Here is an 18,923-nt window from a genome sequence, read left to right on the forward strand (position 1 = left end):
TGAGGAGGCGGCTTTGGAGGAGTCGGGCGCTGGTGGCCCCGGGCCGCCCCATGTCACACCTGGAACTGTGGATGACTTACTGGACGAATGATCCTAATGCCCCCCCCGAAGTGGTATTGTATAGGCTGCTGTGTTCCTGATTTGTGTTTGGGGTAGAGACATGTAACCCGGGCGGGCAGGGCACTGTTGTTGGGTGGCTGCCTTGCGCACTTAGTGGCTCCTGCCGCCGACAGGGTGGGGATGTGGGGCACCTAGGGCACACTGGGGAGGGCCGGTCGGGAGGTGTATGTAGCTTGCGGTCTGTTGGAAATAGCGACAAGCCACCCCCCTATCTCACAACTATTGTGGGATTCTGGTAGTTACCAGAGACTGTTCTTCTTGGGATTTTGACTTTTGGATGGGTTTCCACTGTTTAGGGCCTATTCTGGGGATGGGTGGGACGCGGGACTGTTGGGTGGTCTTAGGGTTCTGGTTTTGGGATGTTGTCAGTGTGCCTAAGATTTTATCTTTATTGGGAACTGTACTTGCTATTGTGAATGGGGACCTTACCTGAGCTGAAGTGTGTGACCTGGAATGTGCGGGGACTGAATTCCATGCTGAAACGTCACAAGATGCATGCCTATCTTGTTCGTAGGGGGATTCAGGTAGCCTTCCTGCAGGAAACCCATATTGACCAAACAGAGGGGGGGGCTCTGCAGCGCAGGTGGCGGGGACAGCTGTTTTACACTGTATACTCGGCCTTTGCAAGGGGAGTTTTGATTTGGTGGGGGGCAGGGGTTTCCTTCCAACCCTTGGTGACAGTGATCGATCCTGAGGGGAGGTTTGTGGCTGTACAGGGCCGCCTAGATGGGAGGGACGTGACGCTCTGCAGCGTCTACGCCCCAAATGTGGAACAGCCTGCCTTTTTTGCGCGATTGTCTGGGGAAACTGGCGACAGTCCTAGCAAATACGGTCCTACTGGGGGGGGATTTTAACTCTGTATTGGATGTGGAATTAGATAGGTCTCACCCACTACTGGCGCAGGCGGCAGCTCACAGGCTAGCGAAGAGTAGGGGAGAGTGGCAGAGTAGCTGGGGCCTGGTTGATGCATGGTGAACTCAACACCCTACAGAAAGGGATTTTTCCTTTTACTCCCCCCCCCCACACGCTCTGCATGTTCGTCTTGACAGCATTCTCTGCTCACCGGATGCTCAGTGCTTAGTCCGCCACAGCGAATACCTGGCTAAAACGATATCCGACCCTAACCCTTGCTTGGTGGTGGTCCAATGGAAGCGGCAACGCCAAGCTATCCCGACGTGGCGGTTAAACCCATTGGCGTTGGAGGACGCGGCATTTAAGGCCGATGTACGTATTGGGGTGGAAGGCTATTTCGATGCTAACGTGGGCACAGCTTCAAGTAGGGCGCTAGAGTGGGACGCCTTTAAGGCGGTAGTTCGGGGCGTCTGTATTTCGGCTACCGCGGGAGCCCGTAAGACCCTCCTGCAGGATGTTGCGCAAAGCGAGGATCAACAACGTAGTCACATGACTCCTGAGGCTCTCGGCCGCGCGGGAGGAAGTGGCGTCAGCGAAGCTGCGCTGCTTTGACTATAAGGAGTTTCTTGTTCGAGCTCATGCTGAGCGAGACAAGGTGGGATCGCTGCTGGCCTGGTTGGCCAGTCCTGGGACCCGAGGCACTCCGATTGTAGCTCTGGCCACCCCGGAGGGACACATGGTTTATACTCAATCGGAGATCAACGATCAATTCTTGACATATTATGCGCACCTTTATAGGAGCAAGATGCCACGTGCGCCTGTGGAGCTGGATGAGTTCCTATTAGTGGCGCGGCTGCCCCAGCTCGACCCGGAACACGCGGACCACCTGGGCGGGGATATCTCTGAAGGAGAGATCCGAGTGGCCATCAAACACATGGCTCGCCGCAAGACCCCTGGCACGGATGGGCTACCGATTGAATTTTACGCAGCCTACGCGGATGTACTGATACCGCGATTACGGGCGGTTTACCGGGAGGCCTGGGACACCGGGGTCTTAACTGCGACTACTCGCGAGGCTTTGGTGGTACCCTTACTGAAGCGTGACGGCGATGCTGGCTGCCGTTCGGCCTACCGCCCACTCTCCATGCTCACGACGGACTATAAGATTCTAAGCAAGGTTCTCGCGATGCGGCTTCTGGCCCACATGCGCACCTTGGTACACTCTGACCAGGTGGGCTTTATCCCCCAGCGCACCACCGCCACCTGTGTGCGTCGGCTGCTTCGGGTCATGGGGGCGATGCTGCTGGCCACCCGGGTGCCGCTGTCCTTTCGATTGATATTGAGAAAGCATTTGACAGCGTTGAGTGGCCCTACCTGCTCCGGGTACTGGAGGCCTTTGGACTGGGCGAACGATTTGTGAAGTGGACTGCCTTGCTTTATGCTGCGGCCACTGCCCGAGTCAAGACAGGGGCCACCATCTCTGCCCCATACAGGGTAGGTCGGGGGACTCGACAGGGATGCTCCTTGTCCCCCCTACTATTTGCGCTCGCTATAGAGCCCCTGGCCGCTCACGCCCGTATGAGTCGAGCGTATGAAGGCCTTCCATTGAGAGGCGACACCCATTACATCTCTCTCTATGCAGACCATTGTTTGCTGTTTTTAGCCGACACTGCCGATTCCCTGCGTGGGGCCGAGTGCTTGCTCTCGGATTTTGGCCACCTTTCAGGACTGAGAGTCAACTGGGGGAAATCTTGCCTCTTCCCGCTGACGCCAGGGACGGATGACTCCCACCCGGAGGGCGAACTACGATGGGAATACCATTGCCTCCCTTATCTAGGTACGCACATCTATCATTCATCGTTGGCCCTCCTGGAGGGTAATGTCAACAGAGCGATTCGGAGTTTGCGAGGCTGCATTGGATTCTGGCGGACGCTGACGCTTTCAGTCACGGGACGAGTGGCGTTACTGAAAATGGTAGCACTTCCCCGTTTATTATATCTGTTTCGCACTCTGCCGATCTGGATCCCGGCGTCGGTTTTTAACAGACTCCGCTCCCTAATCTCCGGGTTCATCTGGGTGTCGGGAAGGCGGCGCGTTGCGCTGGCCACGTTGATGCGCCCCAGGGCGGACGGGGGACTCGCGGTCCCGGATTTTGAGTGGTATTACTTGGCGGTGCAGCTGCAGTGGCTTACCCAGGCAGTGGCTTTAGCATTCCGAGGTCCAGAGGGAGTAGTGGGCAGACTATTTCCAAGACATGTCATCTCCTTTATAATCCTAGGCCAGAAGTTGGACCTTGCCCAGCTCACACTGGAGGAACGTACGATTCGTAGCTGTTGGCTTCGTTGCCATAGGCGCTCCGGTACCACTCGCCCATATTCCCCTGAGACCCCGCTAGGGATGTGCACGGCCTTTCTGCACGGCGGCGACTGGTCTGCGCTGGCGACCTGGGAGGAGCTTGGCTTGCAAATGCTCGGTGATCTTTACAAAGAGGGGTCGCTGCTCACGTTCCAAGAGCTGCGAGACGCTTACGACCTCCCGAGAGGTGACTATCTGCTGCACGCCTCGCTGGTGGCCGGTATTCGAAGTCACTGGAAGAGACGGCTCACCGAACCACCGACATCAGAGTGCTGTTAATATGTGGTCATGGCTGCTGGTACTTACAAGGCCGTCACCTGCCTTTACCGGAGGCTGTCGACTGAAACCCTGCAGCCCCTGGATGGGCTGAGAGCCAAGTGGGAAGGGGATATCGGGCGACCGATCCCTGAATCGACGTGGCCGCAGCTATTGCGGCGGGCATGGAAGGGCACTAGGAATGCCAGGTTCCAGTTGATCCAGTTTTTCACCCTACACCGAGCATACTTAACGCCAGTTAAGATTTTGAAGGTGCATCTTCGCTCTGTCCTAGATATGGGACAGCGGAAGCGGACTTCGCACACATGTTTTGGTCCTGCGGTGAGCTAGCTGGTTACTGGGAAGCGGTGCTGGCCTGCCTGAATGCTGTCACGGACCGACAGATTGACGCAGATATGGGCACTTGCTTATTGTTATGGTTCCCTCACACCCCCCGTACTCGCGTTACCAGTAAGTTTTACGATTTGGGCTTGATACTAGCCAAACGAGAGATCACCATGCACTGGAAATCTAGCCAGGGACCCAGCTACTTGCGTTGGAGGACCACTCTGGTGCGGTGGGCGCAAGCGGAGAGCACGTTGCGGCTGCAACAGGCCATGCGCCTAGATAACGACAAGGCATTGGAGGTGGCTAGAGCGTGGGAGGCCCTAGTGATTGCACTCCAGCTGCCTGAGAGCGAACTGAGTGAAGATGAGGGAGTAGCGACACCTTAGGGATATTGTTTTAAGGGGTTCCCCACTTCCAGAGAGGCACCCAATAACAACAAGTAACGACAGAGGTTCTGAGAGATCGGATCCCCCATTGATATGCACTACTTACCTTTTACTATTGTTCTTCTCAGGGAGGTAACTCACTGTCGGCGCTCGGCTGCTTGAGAGAGAGGACGACGGCACACTGACTAGGGGGGTGGGACACAGGGAGGGCACGGTTTGGGGGAATGTTATATATATAAAAGGCGTCTTGTCGGAACTGCACTGTTATCCTAAAATGTCGGCTATTACCGCATTGTTTTATCCTTTGTACTGAACTCATTTCGAACTTGACTGCCAATAAAAATTGTTTTTACAAAAAAAGAACTGGCATTGGGAAGTCTGTTATTGGTCTGGACGGGACTATTATAACAAGTAATGTAGCTCATTATCACTATTGAGTCCCATGGATACTGCTCTCAATTTGCAGATCCAAAGGGCCTCTTCTTGTCGTAGATGAAGTCCCCTGTCCCCACTTCTCCCATCATTTTATTACCAGTGGCTACCAGGCAGTTAGGAATGCTGCCGAGCTGCTGCCTGATATTACTGCACTGGAGGCGGATTTCGTCCATGGAGACCTGCGTGTGCTGCCAAATACTGAAAGCAAAACGAATTTTGTTTAGCTCACGCAGGTCCCCATTAACTAAATCACCCCCCAGCTCAGCAGCATTCCTAACTGCCCGGTAGCCAGTCCGGCCCTAGTTGTTACACAGTCAATTGCATGAAACTTAAAACTGGCCTTGGGAAGGGTGAAGCTACATTCATGTGAGCACATTACATACGATTGATAATGTTTAAGGACAGCCCTTCGATGTTCCTGAATTCGAATTCGTAGCTGTCTGACAGTACTGCCCACATAGATTTTTGAACAACAACATGTGTTAACTGGCAGTTGAAACGCTTAATTTCATACACTTTCTTACTATTATAAGAAAAACTTGTTGTTCTATTTAGGCCCATGTGGCAGACGTTACCACACGTGAAAAATCCTTTTGGACTCCTCAGCCATGAGCCAGAAACATGTGACCTAATGACAGTATAGCTGGGACATAAAACTTCCCTCAGTGTTTGTGATCTTTTGTATGACACACATGGTTTGTCCGTAACTAATGATCCTACTCCTGGCACACTTTTTAGAATATTCCACATTTTTACAATCGAGGTTGCTGAAAAATTCGAGCAGGCCAGGAGACGCTAGTGTCCCGGTGAAAACTGGATCACCCAATCTGTGATAACCATACTTGACGGTGTCCTAACCATAGCTCATGTGGTTCGAACAAGCTTAATCCATGAAACAGCGCTATTAAGGAGGAGAAGGTCCCCAATAAGTATTGCTTCAAACATCGACATATTAATAATAGGATTCCCAACAGCCAGAACCATTATATATAAGGGTGATTGGTTTTGACCCCTTTGTCGAGTGTCCGATTGCCAATGTACTCTACATAGACATCTGGTTGAGCTACATGGAGAGACTGGTACCTCCCTCTTCTCGCCAATGAAAGGATTTATATTGGGGAGACTTGTATAAAATATTTGTTAGCCTGAAGAAGGTAGGACACTATCAAATACCACCGAAATGCATTGCTTTTGTGTCTAAGATAAACTTCTGTGTCTAAGAAAAATTTAAAAAACAACTTCTGGCCTGAACAAAGTTGACCCAGCTAGAAAATTTGTATCAACATCCTGTGTATAAAAAGATCACTTATGTGTATATTGTATGTGATGCAAGAGCACATATAGGGAATTGCTGTCTAAGTGTTTCCCCATATGGTTCAGGGTGTTGATTTGAGATTCAGATATTACATTTTTTAAAGTTCTCCCTTTTTTGTAAAATTGTTCTTATATATATAAAAATAACAATAAAAATTGTTTTTATGCTTTGCAATAAGATCTCTTAAGAGACATGCTTTTAACTAAAAGATCTTTTTTTTTTTTAAATACAGTGAACAATAAAGATTCATGATTTTTCTACAGTATGTTCTTGGGTTCTAATTGGTGCTGGTAGAATGAGTTATGAATGGAAGTAGTATGCGTGTGATGTGTGTATAAAAACAGAGCCCAAAAGGATCATTGTTTTTAGTGTTTACTTTTGGTGTCCTATCCCTTTGGCTTATTTGTACCCCTCTCTTATATTTTTTGGTATACAGGATTTTATACAGATCATGATTCAAACCTGAGTAAGTGGTGATAAAAGCTAACCGCTCCCTCCGGGTTTTCCTTCCGGTCATTCTCAAGGTGTCCTCTCTTTTCACCTTCCTAACTCTTCCCAATGCCTGATTCAACTCTTCATTCTTATATACACATTTTTTCAAACGGTTTAGTGAACCCTTCGCCTGTTCCTCAAACATCTGATCCATGCTGCATTGCCACAAACAAGAGACCACAATACTGGTAGTGCCATCATCGCCATATTGTAACGCATATTTCGTAACGGACACAATAGTAAATTACCAGTTTTTACCAATTTAAGTTAATTTCACAGAGGTATTCGTCAATATTTCAACCAGTTTCAAATATCCATCATTATTATGACACATGCTCGCGCACCACTTTATGTCACTGTTCGAACATCGTGCGCCCCATTTCTGAAACAGGTTATTAACTGCTTTTAAATCACAATTTTCATGCAGCAACGTTCACGAATAATGCATTGAATCATTCCCTTTTCAGTACAATACCTGTCATTATGCTTAACATTGCGTGTCTGCTTTTGCGCATGCGCACATGTGACCAGTCAATTACACATTGGTAAGTGCTTCCAATTTCAAGTTAGTGGATACAGTGTCGCCATTTTGTAACATGCTCATCCCTCATTTGATGCAGATTTCTTATGTGCCAAATACACAATTCTATCCGTATATCGGTATTGTCATAGCTTAAATTGATTCTACACAACATACCTTCATTGCATATACTTTTGACGGCATATAACTATTATTCCTCTGTGTTGTGATAATAAAGCCGTGGATCGGCTGGGTAGGCAATTGCATGAATACATGATTTAAGGCATGTCATGTCAAGTTCACAAAAAGCAGCACGTACCTCACTCAATATCATTGCCGCTCATTAAATAATTATTTGACTCACAGTCACTACAAGTTCATATACTACTCAGTTCACATTATGCTCATATTTCATTATGTAATATATCCAATAAAGGTCTTAACGACACCTATACATACTTGAGGCATCGTATACCTTAATAAGGGAGATATAATCTCCTATTGAAAACACTATACAGCATTTGATTACTCGCAGTCCTAAATGAGATGCCTACTCTTCCCCACTGTTCAGTCCCTTTGGGACCTTGGTTTGTAAATCGACAATATAGCGTGATTCTAACCTGCGAAGTTTTTTCAGTCTGTCTCCCCCTCGGATGCTTTCTGGTACACAATCTAACCCATAATATTGTAACAAGCTTCTATCACTGGTATGCTTCTCTGAATAGTGCCTAGCTACTGGGTAAGATAAATCATTTTTGGAGATCGCCCTCTGATGTTCGAGTATCCTGATTTTAAGGGGATGAATAGTGCTGCCATTTAACACAAGCCACATGGGCATACCAGACAATACATCGCATATGGTGTGCTGCAGGTTAGAAATTTGGTGATGATTTTCTTCTCTTTCACATCAGATCATGCTGTAAGATAACACTCGTTTGCTGTTTGCACAGGCCTTGCATTTACCACACGGGTAGAAGCCCTTCATTTCCCTGAGGGTCTCTTTTCCCTGTGGTTCCTTTTCGAGATGACTCCTGACTAATTTATCTTCAGTGACCAAGCTTTTTAGAAGGTCACCAAAGGATATGCTGGAATGTCAGAACTTTTGACACTATTTGGTTTTAAAATGTGCCAATTTTTCCTCAGCATACCTTTGAGATGATTAGCTTCTGCTGAATAAGTAGTTATCATCCTGAATTGTCCTCCTTGTGCATTTGCTAACTTCGCTACAGTGCTCTCTGCCAATACATGTGGTCTGGGAACACGTCTTACTTTTTTTAAGACGTTCTGCAGGTGAATAGGATCATATCCCTTTCTCTCAAACCTCGCCACACATTCCCTAGCTGTTCTCAAAGTCACATGTGCGTGAGCTATTCCTCTTAAGTCTTAGTAATTCCCCATAGGGGATACTTTGTACCACTTTTAGCTGGATGTTTACTGGTTGCATAGAGTTTAGAATTCCCTGCCGTACTTTTTCGATACAGGGATGTATGTAAAGCCCCCTCTGCTACAAATACCTTGAGGTCCAGGTAGTCCACTGCCACTGGACTCCCTGTACCCGAAAATTGCAAATTCAAGTCATTGATGTTCAGATCTCTAATGTACCCCTCTGCTGACTCAAAATTACCCTGCCACGGTATGAATAAATCCTCTATGTAACAATACCATTTGATTACCTTGCCTGTCATATTCCCACAATCATAGCTTCTGGACACCTGCTCCTCCCACCAACCAATGAACAAGTTCGCATAGCTGGGGGCGAAACAGGTGCCCATTGCTGTCCCAGATATCTGCTTGAAATACACATCTTCAAACAAAAAAATATTATTCATGAGACAAAACTTGGTCAACTCCAAGTTCATTTGATTGTGCTCGGCAAACATCAGTTGTCTCTTATTCAAAAAGTGTTGCAGGGCTTTAAGACCATGATCATGGTCAATGCACGTGTACAGACTTGAGATATCCAGTACCATCATTTGATAAGAGGAATCCCACGTTACATCTTGAATTTTGTTAAGGAAGTCCTTAGTGTCTTTTATGTATGACGTCAATTCTAACACAAACAGAAAAAGAAAATAATCTATAAACATTGACAGATGTTCGGTGAGACTGCCCTGGGATGAAACTATAGGTCTGCCGAGAGGACACTCAATGTCTTTATGCAGTTTTGGAAGATGATAAAAGGTGGCAACAATTGGATTTATGTTTCTCAGGAAAAGATGTTCATCCATCCCAAGCATGGACCTCATATGCCACTTTTTAATCAGAGTTTCATACTGTTGCACACTTTCCAAATAGACATCACGTGTGGTTTTCACGTAGTACTTCCCGTCAGACAGTTGTCTTAAAGCTTCATCGCAATCCATTCTCCTAGTCTGTAACACTACGTCACCCCCTTATCAGAGGGATTTATGATTATATTTTTGTCTTCCAATAGATTATTCAGGGAAGCCCTCTCTTCTTTCGTCAAGTTGTCCTTTTTGGTATATTTGCTCTTATTACCTCTGAATTTTAACAAGTCGCCGACCATGGCTACTGAGAAGACATCTATGGCGACATACGGCATCTGAGGCACAAATGTGGACTTGGGTTTGAAGGGACTTTCTTGCATCCCTCGTTCTATCCCAGCCCTCACTGCTCGTTTCAGCATGTCTTCCTCAGATTTGCCCGAATCCTCCAACTCCTTATGCAGATTTTGTAGGAGTTCAACTGCTGGTAAGTCATTACACGTTAATGAGTCGGTTGCTGTTATTCTCTGTGAAGTTAGATTTGTTTTTTTCTTCAAGGTAGGTCATAATTTGAAATATTTATGTAACTTCAATTTTCAAATATAGCAAAAAAAGATAAATTCTTGTTTGTGTGAATTCTAGATGGCTCGTTGGACAGAAGGTTAGTCCCAATGTGAGTACTTTAATGTCATGATCCGTGAGTTTTTTGTGGTAAGATTGACCACTGTGAGGTTCGTGGTGTCTATTGCTTCTTGTTGAACTTCTTCTTGCGGGTCGCCCAAGCTCCGGCTCTTCCTCTTCCTGTCCCCGCCTGCTCAGCGCGTTCTTCGGTGCTTGCTCAGGTGGTTTGTTTTTGCCCGCTCTCAGCCAGGATTGCTTGATTACCCAGAATTCGTCGTAAAAAGATGTTGGTGTTTTTACACCTATGTTGGAATGCCAGCACGGTCGTCCCCTGAGTCCGTTTCAGTTAGATCAGATTCTGATGTTTCAACTCTCGGGACCACTGCCTCTGTTCTTGTTATTTGTTGTGACAGTTCCTTCCTTGGACTGTCGTATCTTCGTGCAAGGTCGAAGATAGTTGTATTCATCACAATCAAATTTCTCCTGTTTCCTTGTTTTTATCTTGCTTTCATATTTCGGCAGGCGTGTTTCCATTTGCGCTAGCAATTCTTCTACTTTGTTCTTATCCTCCCCTTTGGATAATATCTCTATTCTCTTCCAAATCTTTGATTTCTTGGAGTGCTTTTTCTCGATCGCTCCACGCATATTTCACAAGAATGCCTAGCGTGCCTTGGCAGTATTGGGCCGTATGCTACGCCCATTCAGTTAATAGCTCTGGGTCTGGGTTCTCCTAGGATGGAACAGTGTACACCCTCAGGCCTCCGGGTACCCGATTAACCTCAGTGTAACTCTGGAGTGAGGTGGCCTCCCACCATTTATGTGTTTCTCATTCGTATAGCCTTTCCAACTTGGCCATGATGCTATTCAGGCTGCTGGTAGCTTTAGAACCTGTCATAGTAGACTGTTCATCAGTTGTCTTTGATTTTCTATTGCTAAATATGCATTTGACGGCCTCAGGGCGATCCATAATCATTGAACATGGTTCCCTGTTCAGTGTATGTTTGTTGAATTAGTGCTCATGATTTAAAAATGGCGACTTCCCGGTGTGTTGTTAACACCGAGGAAGGCTGTACGCCGAAACGCGTCTGTTTGGTTGAATAAAAGAAGCCAGTGGATTACTGGCCGTGAATGCTTATTTCCTACTTGATTGTTGGAATGCGAGCAGTCGCCAGTAGGTAGTTATAGTTAGAACCTAGTTTCCATAGGAAAAGCATTTTTTGATTTGCTAATACCTTTGGCCTTGTCTGACAAATCTTTGCGAAATTCTTCCAAAAAAAGTCTATCCAGGACAGCTCCTATCCCGAAAGTTTGGGGGTGATTCGTCAAGTGGGGGCTGAGAAAAAAGGGGGGTTCCAAAACGCATTTTCCCCATATTCATTTCTATAGGAAATTTTGTGAAGGGCTACAGCTTGAACTGCTGAACAGAATTATCCCAAATATGGCTAAAAGGTGGAGCTTGGTTCAGAAAGCGACCTTTTTTTTAAATGCTGTAAATCCGTTAAGTCGTTTTTGAGAAAATCAAAAAATAAGAGTCAAAAATCAATTTCCCAAAGGAAACTTTGGGCAAGGTTACAGCCGAAACTACTGAATGGAATTACCCCAAATTTGGCAAAAAGGTAGTGCTTGGAACAGAAGGTAACCTTTTTTTTTTTTTTAAATGGTGTAAATCCATTCAGTAGTTGCTGAGAAATTAGAAAAATAAAACTTTTGATATCTGGGCGCAATTCGCACGGGGCGCAGGTTCCCGCGTTTTATTTTGATGAGGCCCCTGGGTGGGCTATGTCCCGGGAGCCCACTGGGGTCCCCACAGCTGCAGGATTCACTCATGTTGGGAGGGGGTGGAGAACCCAGCCTTATGGGCCGAGCGGCGCAGGGCACGCCTAAGATCTCCGAGTTCACCTGCCTCGACCGACAGAGACACAGGACACTCTGTTTGGCGTAGAAAAGTAGTTTTATTAGCTGCAGCTAAGCACAGTTATCTAAGAAGTACCACACAGGTAGGTTCTCAAGAGACTGCCACTTCAATCTGTGGCGCACAGTCTATTATACCACACAAGTTTACAATGACAACTCCCAATATACACAAAACTGACAAATAGGAATAGTTCGAAAACAAGCTATCAGATGTCTAAAACACACCCTCCTTTCAGACCCGGTGTGCTCTCCTCCCATCAGGTTCATCAACACTAGTGCCCGTAATTCAATTTGCAGGTGGCAAAACATGTGTAGAATGCTTCAAAAGAAGGGCTATGTAACAAGAGAACACACGAAGAGAATAGTGAAGGCCAGTTAAATAAGATAACGAAGAGAAGAATGGTGGGACCCAAACAGTGGAGTAAGTCATGGATTAATCAGTCTAGACATGGCTTTGCGAACTCGGCCGGACCCTGACATCAGTATCGCACACAAGGACAAAGGATGCTCCTTGACGAGAAAAACATCGAACAGCTGAAAGGGGCAGAAAAGACCATTTTCTCCGCGTTAGCCGTGCTGCCTGAGTGAGGCAACATAAAATGGCGACTAAACGCGAAATGGCAGCTGTAGCGAAGCGAGGCTGAAAACTACGTAACCTCAGGGGTTCAGTAGGCTGTGGAAATTATATTGGGAAAACAATGCCCCATATTGCGGCCTGTTATGTTATATTATGTTATTAATGGGTCTTGTATAGCGCAACGGCTACTCCAAAGGAGTGTCCCGGCGCTTTATGCTCCAGACCCAGAAAGGAGACTAAAAAAGAACATAACAGTTAGCAGAACAACAAAAGAGAAGGGGGAACAAAACTCTACCCAGCAAATAACCAAGTCTTAAGACCCTTCCTAAAAGCCAGCAAATTGGATGTGAGTCGTAAGGACAATGGTAAGGCATTCCATAGCTGAGGGGCAAGAAATCTGAAAGATCGCCCTCCCAGACGTGCCTTCTTAATACGTGGGACTACAGCGAGTGCTAAAGACTCTGATCGTAGGGAACGTGTCGGCTGATAAAAGTTCAGCCTCTTCTGTAAATATTTTGCACCCGTGGCGTGCAGTGCTTTGTGGGCTAATGTCAAGGCCTTGAACATTATCCTCTTCCGTATCGGAAGCCAATGGAGGGATTGTAGCAGGTTAGAGGCACTGGCTCGGCGATGTAGGCCGAAAATTGCTCGTGCGGCAGCATTCTGGGTCACCTGCATACGCTGTAAAAGGTATTCTGGAAGACCCAGATACAAAATGTTGGCATAATCCAATCTGGATCCAATGAGGGCCTGAACAGTTATTCTCCGATGCTCCACAGATAGCAAAGGGAAAAACTTTCGGAGCATCCTGAGGATCCCGAAACAGGTCCCAGTCAAGGTTGCCACCTGGGATTTAAGCGTGAGCCCGTTGTCGATTTTAATTCCCAAGTTCTTGGCCCATTTAGAAGACTGGGCTGGCGGGAACTTGTCAGCAGGCCACCAACCATGCCAATCCGGTTCCACAGGGCATCCGAAGAAAAGTATCTCGGATTTATCCGAGTTGCACTTGAGGCTGTTCAGATGGGACCAATTGAAAACAGCCCCAAGGCACTCACGGATACTTTCCCCATCGAATTCTTCGCTCTTGTAACAGGTGAAAAGAAGCTGGGTGTCGTCAGCGTATGAGACTATCCGGGCCCCATAGGACTCCACCAGATCCGCCAGAGGGGTCATGAGGATGTTAAATAGGGTAGGACTCAAGACTGAGCCCTGAGGAACTCCGACTCCCAATGGCGGCATTTCGGCAGAACCGGGTGGGGCCCAGACAGTTTGTCGGCGGTTGGCCAAGAAGGAACGAAACCAGCTGAGCACCGTCCCCCCCAGACCAATGTCCTGCAGTCTAGCGAGGAGATCCTCATGGGGGACGGTGTCGAACGCCGCCGACAAGTCTAACATGACTAACATCACCCTGCCTCCATCATCCTGCACCTCCTTCACAATCTCAGAAACTTCCAGGAGCGCCGTCTCGGTGCTTAAGTTGGATCGAAAGCCCGATTGCGACGCATGGAGCAGTTCATTCGACTCCAGGCCTTCCTTTCATATAATGCGGAATAATGTTTACTTATAATGCAGTGTTCACTTTTATCACGAATAGTTTCACTTTGTTACAGGAAATTTTAATAATATGTGGGCGGGTGTGTTCTCTATCTGTGCGTGGAACAAAATTAACGTTTAATTGGCTGAGGTGTTCCAACAACAAGCTTTTTTATTTTTTATTTTTTTTTGTCCTCATATGCCACCTATGTTCTGATTGTGCAACCTGCCGATATACAAGCACCATGCTGCCTCAGTTCTTTCGACTGGGGGGGATGTGGAAATGGAACGGGGCATTCATCCCTCAGCAGTAGTGCATAGACCAGCTTTGCAAAGACAGAAAACCATATGGAGGTCTTAGGAGTGCAGCCAAGATGGTAGTATAACATCAAAATTCGGCTATACCCAAAGATGGGATTGATGGCTTAATCATTGGACCTGGGAAAAAAAAAAAAAAAAACAGGTTCTCATTGGTCCCACCTCAGGAGATGCCAGAAAGATCTTTTGTCACTGTTCCCAGCTCCTGCCAAATTTAACCTGGAGACCTGTAGGGCCGAAGTGTACCAGTCATTAATTGAGGGAGGTAAAAAGTCTTTCCATTTCTTACATATCTCCCTCCTAGCAAGCAGGATAGAATAGAAAATCAACTTCCTTGCCGATGTTGGAACCCTTGCCACAATGCCAAAAATTACAGAGGTAATGTCTAGAACAATGTTTGTACCAAGTGATATTGAAAGGGTCTTACTTATGGCTTCCCAAAACAGGGAAAGATGAGGGCACTCGAAAAACATGTGTGTATCGGCTGCGGCTAAGAGCCCACATCTCGCACAAGCCACCCTATTTCCCTGTTTAAATTTAGAAAGTCGTGAGGGCGAATAATAAGCTCGGTGAATAGTAAAGATATGGTTTCTACGTAGCCATGCCGCTTGACGATATCCCACATCATACCACATGATGTAATCCAAAGGTCTTGCAGGTTGGGATTAACTAGATGTGGTGACCAAAGTTGTTCCGGTAGCAAAAATTCGCCATCCAGTTCTTCCAGGATTAGGTTATACCAAAATGAAATCTCCTTCTTAGTGAGAGGCTTGTCAACTAGAAGGGTGATAAGGTTACTATGTGTACCCAACGGAAATTTAGTTCCTCGAGATGGAAAAGCGTTATATGCTCTGGACCAATTGGATATTTGCAAGTATTTAAGTCTGGAAAAGTTCGGACCAGTTTTGTTTCATAAGCAGTCCCAGGGTAACAAAACACCATCAACGAATAGTTCTCCCCACACCAGAAGTCCAGCATCTCTAATAGATAGAGCAAGTACATCTCCCAACCAAGCCGGGCTATCGGGAAGACCCCACAGAGGCGTTTTACTACCATAGTACCCTATTTTAATACCTTTTGTTAACTGGGCCCAAATTCTTGCCATACCCCGTAAGATTTTCAGTTTGACTTTTTTTAAAAACTTGGGATCTCCAAATTTAATAGGTAACTTGACTGGCTCACCCCCTCTACCATCAACAATGTAGAGAAAATAGAACCAACTCCATGGTGAGATGGCTTCTTTAATAACATCCTAGCGTGAGATAGCTGGAAGGCCCAGGCGTAGATCTGCAGGTCAGGGGCTGCAAGCCCGCCCTTATCCCTACGTCTCCTGATTTTCTTCCAAGAAATTCTTGGAAGGTGATTGTTCCAGATGAAGGTGTTACTATCAGCCTGTAATTTTTTAATAAGAAGAGGTTCAAAATATAAAGGAATAATATTAAATAAAAAGGTAATCTTGGGTAGAATAGACATCTTAACAAGATTAATTCTACCCAGTAAAGACAACGGGAGATGGGCCCAATTCTGGAGCAACTTGCGACATTCCTTAGCCACTTTCGAGAAATTATTAGTGGCAATCTGATCTATATCCCCAACAACATCAAGGCCTAGATACCTCATCTCCTTACCCGTTGAATATTGCAGGAAGGGCCAAATGGGGGGCGGACGTAAAGATGAGGATGTCGTCCGCATATAGGGCCACCTTTCTCTCCCAATCCCTGCATGTGAACGCTTTGATGTCAACACTGTCCATCAAACTCTGAGCAAATGGTTCAGCATACAGATCGAAAAGAAGTGGAGAGAGTGGGCAGCCCTGCCGAGTTCCCCTCGAGATGTCAATAGGGTCAGACAATACCCCATTGACCAGAACACAGGCCCTGAGATTCCGGTAGAGAAGACCGATTGCTCGACGGAATCCACCTCCCACGTTGAACTTTGCCAAGGCCTCCGACAGGTACAACTAGTTGACCCTGTCGAAGGCCTTGGTGGCATCCAACGTAAGAGCCGCGAGTGGGAGAGATTCCAAAACTGCCAGATCTATAGCTCCTATTAAGTCGTAGGTCAATTCGAAGAGCTGTCGCCCCTTGACAAACCCCTTTTGATCCGGATGTAGAATGAAGGGTGCAACTACAGCTAGTCTATTTGCAAGTATGGATGAGAATATCTTGTAATCCCCATTTAAAATAGAGATTGGTCTGTATGAACCGAATGACGTTGATGGCTTCCCAGGTTTTAATATTACAGTAATGGAAGCATTGTCCCATGACACTGGAGGAGGCACCCCGTCCAAAAGAATCTGGTTAAACAGGATTGTCAAAAAGGGGACAAGCTCCTGCTCCAATGATCTATAAATTTCTGCAGGTAGGCCATCTGGCCCAGATGCCTTCCCTTTCTTGGCATTCTGGATGGCTCTCCTCACTTCGTCTTCCGAGATTTCACTCTCTAGCTCCTCACTCTGGTTAACAGAAAGACATGGGAGGGAAATTTTACCAAGCCAATCCTTGATGGTAACAGGATCTAATATTTTATCCTCCCGGTATATGGCTTGAAAATATTCTTTGAAGGCTGTTCTGATATCAACATCCACAGATAGAGGGACCTCATTAACTTTGATCAGGTCAATGTTGTTACGGACCTCATCCGTTTTGGCCTTCCATGCCAGTAACTTCCCGGCCCCCTCCCCATACTGGAAATGCGCAATCTTACTGGCCTCCCATCTTTCTTGTAATCTCTGGTTAAGAGTTGAGGCTAGTTGACCCTTTAAGGAGAGTAGTCTTTCGCGCAGAGGTATCAAACATCATCCGTGGAACTAGTATTGGAGTCAATCTCAAGCTGGACCATGGCTATATTCACCTCCACCGAGGCGACGGCCTCTCTATACTCTTTTCTTCTATAGACTACTTTAGCTGTAATTAGGCCTCTCAAAAACGCCGTAAGAGAGTCCCAAACAACTCCAATACTAGCAGAGCCTACATTTATATTCAAGAAATGCGATACCTCAGTTTTTAAGAATAGTACATCTTCAGAGTGAGAGAGTAGTGAATGGTCAAAAGACCAGATCCTTACCGGGGCTGTTAAGGGGGTCGTAAGTTCCAGTACCACAGCCTAGTGGTCTGATAAATGTAGGGGAAGGTATTTAATGATTTTAACAGCGTCTACCAAACTCTTGTTAATTAATATGTAGTCTATTCTCGATTGGTGGTGATACTTATAATTCCTGAAGGAAATGCCCTGGTGTTGGCCTGCCCTTAGCCTCCAGATATCCACGTACCCATATTGCTACATTGCATTTGTCAAAAAGGATCTTGACTTTGACGGGACTTTGGATCTGTTATTGTGAGTTTTATCCAAAATGGGGTCTAAAACAATGTTAAAGTCCCCTGCAAATATTACAGGCTCTGGGTAGGACAAGAGATGGGAAAAAATGATTCTCAAGACAGATGGATCATCTTGATTAGGCCCATAATACCCCACTATAGTTAATTGAAAGCCCGAAATAGAAAGAAAAGCAATAGCCCATCTACCATCTGGGTCCACTTTTGAGTCTAGGAGCTTGACTTTAAGATGTTTCTTGAAAATAAGTGATACACCTCTAGAGGTCAAGGACTGAGAAGTAGAAATCGCAAAGTCAATCCATTTATTGACCTTAACCAATTCATCCATTTTAACCTGAACCAGATGTGTCTCTTGGAGGATAATAACCTGAGCGTCTGAATCACGAAGATACTGCAGAAGAGTTCTAGCTCTGAGTTTAGTTCCCAAGCCATTAACGTTCCATGAAATTATCTTTAATTTAGTCCTCATAATCGCTCCAAACTCCGCCCAACCTCAACTCGAAATAAGGATCAATGATATGCTGAGCACCCCCGTTAAAAATTAGCAGCACAGTACAAAGATATGTATTTATATTTTTTTTTTAAAGTTTCAAAGACCTTTATTTCAGCCACATAAATGTACACAGCACACCGCCTACAACCCAAACGGGCCGGCTGCAATTGGTAGACTGTGTCGTACAGCCTTTCGGTTATACACAGCCGATGCGCCGACATCCCGGAGGCCCGGCGGCAATGTGCAGTATTCAATCCAGCGCATCACTGTAGTGTGATACAGGATCATGTAAGGTCCAGGAAACGTTTTTGGTTGTGTAACTTTAATCTTAGTAAACTGAAAATAACGATATACATAAGTTCTGGGCGCGGTTACTTTCACTCTCAGTTCTCTCCTGTAGTGTGGTGTCCTTAAGAAACATGTCAAAAAGCAATTTAGGGCTGCCCTGATCGTCAACCAGCCATGGCAATTATACAACAACATTAATGGTCGGTCAAGGCAGCATATGCGCATACAGGGGGTGGCACAATTCTCAAACAGAAATTATCTAGGCCAGCATCATTTTTTCACATCTGGAAGTATATTAGTAAACCACATCTATTTTGAGATTCGCCGCTAGTTCTGCCCCACACCATTAATTCCACGCAGACTCCGAGTGCCGTAGTACCTGCATAGACCAATGTTTCCACCACAATGTACCCCCTCCTCATCAGAACCCAAAATCCCAGCCAGTCAACCTCCAGTGGGAGTAGGTTTTGTCCGGTGGTCCGCAGATCAATACCTCAGAATCCCTATTCACCCCCTTCCAAGGTAGTGTCCTCAGCACCCG

Source organism: Lissotriton helveticus, chromosome 5_1 (genome assembly GCF_964261635.1).
Source record: "Lissotriton helveticus chromosome 5_1, aLisHel1.1, whole genome shotgun sequence".
In the NCBI taxonomy this organism is placed as follows: Eukaryota; Metazoa; Chordata; class Amphibia; order Caudata; family Salamandridae; genus Lissotriton; species Lissotriton helveticus.